The sequence below is a fragment of the Aythya ferina genome, assembly GCF_964211825.1.
Source record: "Aythya ferina genome assembly, chromosome: 2".
Classification (NCBI taxonomy): Eukaryota; Metazoa; Chordata; class Aves; order Anseriformes; family Anatidae; genus Aythya; species Aythya ferina.
The window spans coordinates 160,680,501-160,683,471 of NC_140297.1; the positions used below are offsets into that span (position 1 = coordinate 160,680,501).

General features: G+C 58.2%; 1 long non-coding RNA gene across 1 annotated transcript; it reads left to right on the forward strand.

Annotated features, from left to right (window-relative positions):
* The first annotated feature begins 240 nt into the window (after positions 1-240).
* On the forward strand, positions 241-1,977 carry LOC311431256. The gene is made up of 2 exons (XR_014689320.1): positions 241-595; positions 635-1,977. It is a non-coding gene; the product is annotated as an uncharacterized lncRNA (long non-coding RNA).
* Positions 1,978-2,971: the final 994 nt, after the last annotated feature.

The following is a 2,971-nucleotide window of genomic DNA, read 5'->3' on the forward strand; positions in this document are numbered from 1 at the left end:
ATATATAGCACATGCAGCACACACGCAGCACACACATAGCACACGCAGTGCATATATTGCACATGCAGTGCATATATAGCACATGCAGCACATATATAGTACATGCAGCACATATATAGCACATGCAGCACATAGCACATGCAGCACACGTAGCACATGCAGCACACACAGCACATATATAGCACATGCAGCACACACGCAGCACATACATAGCACACGCAGTGCATATATTGCACATGCAGTGCATCTATAGCACATGCAGCACATATATAGTACATGCAGCACATATATAGCACATGCAGCACATGCAGCACGTAGCACATGCAGCACACATAGCACACGCAGCACACACAGCACATATATAGCACATGCAGCACATATATAGCACTTGCAGCACATGCAGCACACACGCAGCACACACATAGCACACACATAGCACACGCAGTGCATATATAGCACATGCAGCACATGCAGCACACACAGGTACACATGTAGCACGTGCAGCACACGCACAGCACATACACAGCACACATGCAGCACACGTAGCGCATATACAGCACATGCAGCACATATATAGCACATGCAGCATACATAGGTACATATATAGCACATGCAGCACACATAATGCATGCAGCACATGCAGTACATGCAGTACATGCAGCACACACACTGCACATAGCACATGCAGTACATGTAGCACACAACACATAGCACATGCAGCACACGTAGCACATGCAGCACACACACAGCATGCACACAGCACACACCTAGCACATGCATAGCACATGCACAGCACACGCAGACACGTGTGCTCTACATCCAGCTGCGTCTGCGTGCACCAAACCTGCACTCACCAAATGTGCTGCATGCATCACACATGCTGCATGCATCAGATACTGCACACACCGCACACACTGCATGCACCAGACACGCTGCACACACCGAGTGCTGCACGCACCAAACACTGCATGCACCAAACCCACTGCATGCACCCGGTGCTAGACGCTACGTGCACCGCACACACTGCACACACTGCACGCACCAAACACGCCGCATGCACCAAGCATTGCACACGCAGCACTTGTGCAAGGGCGCGCACTGCAGGCTGCAGCAGTGCGTGTGCACAAGCTGCAGGCACCGCGTGCACACTGCACAAGCTTTGGGCACCACGCGCTGCGCACGCCGGCTGCACGCGCACACTGCATGCACTGCACACGCACGGCGTGCACTGCACTCAGCGTGCACACACACACACACACACTCACACTGCACGCACCGTGCCTACTGCAGACACCACCTACGCCACACACGCCGTGCACACCCAACACACCGCGTGCACTGCGCTCACTGCACATGCACTGCAAGCGCTGCACACACCACGCACTGTGCACGCACCACACGCACTGCACGCACTGCACACGCGTGTGCACTGCACGCACCACAGGCACTGTACCCATTGCTCACACCCCACACACGCGGCACACCCACCCCACACGCTGCACTTGCACTGCACACGCACTGCACACACTGCACACACACACCCCGCATGCACACCCCACACGCTGCACACACCCCACACGCACCCCACACGCACCCCACGCGCCCTGCACGCGCCCTGCACGCGCCGCACACGCCGCCCGCGCCGCCCCTGCGCGTGCCCCGCGCCCCCGGCCCCGCGGCGGGCAGGCTCGCCCGGGGTCCCCGGCCCCGTCCCGGCCCCCACCCCACAATTCAGGTAGCAGGACCTTAGAGCTAGAGTCCGTTTTGTACTTGCCCACGCACGGGAACGGCGCTGGAGCAGCCTTGTAAATACGTTTGGAGATTTACACGAATTTTTACAAGCTGTAAAGAACCTACCGCGTTTCCGGAGACTTTTCCCTGGGAATTTTTTGAGCCAGTATTTGAACGATGTTCCAGTAAAAGCACAAAGGCACCGGCCGCTCCGCACTTCACAATAAAACCGAAAACCTGCGCGCAGCCTCGGCCTCTCCTTCCGCACCGCGTCCGATGGGACTGGGGTTGGGGTTGGGATGGGGATGGGATGGGATGGGGATGGGATGGGGATGGGATTGGGACTGGGATTGGGATGGGATTGGGATGGGATGGGGATGGGGATGGGGATGGGGATGGGATGGGATGGGATGGGATGGGATGGGATGGGATGGGATGGGATGGGATGGGATGGGATGGGATGGGATGGGATGGGGGTGGGGATGGGATGGGATTGGGGTTGGGATGGGATGGGGATGGGGATTGGATTAGGGATGGGATAGGAATGGGATGAGGATGGGATGGGATTGGGGTTGGGGATGGGATGGGATGGGGATGGGATGGGATGGGGATGGGGATGGGATGGGGATGGGATGGGATGGGATTGGGGTTGGGATGGGATGGGGATGGGGATTGGATTAGGGATGGGATTGGGATGGGATGAGGATGGGATGGGATTGGGGTTGGGGATGGGATGGGATGGGGATGGGATTGGGATGGGGATGGGATGGGATGGGATGGGATTGGGATGGGGATGGGATGGGATTGGGGTTGGGAATGGGATGGGGATGGGGATTGGATTAGGGATGGGATGGAGATGGGAAATCCCATCCACAGCACTGGATGGGATTGGGGTTGGGGATGGGATGGGGTTGGGATGGGATTAAGGATGGGATGGGGATTAGGGGTGGGATGGAGATGGGGATGGGGACAACGTGATGAGGGTGAGGACCATAGGACGAAGACTCAGGGACAAGGATTTGGTCTGGAGGCCCAGGACCGGAGGATGAGGACGAGGCCAGCACAGGGGGCAGGAGGACAGGAGCTGGGGGGGCAAAGAAGGGGCTGAGCCCGAGGTCTGGAGGCCGAGGAGCTGCAGGTGAGGGCTGGAGGAGGACGGGGCAATGGGGCACAGGGATGGGGCTGGGGCACGGGATATGGGGCTGGGTGCGGGGCTGTGGGGTGCAGGACGTGGGGTGCA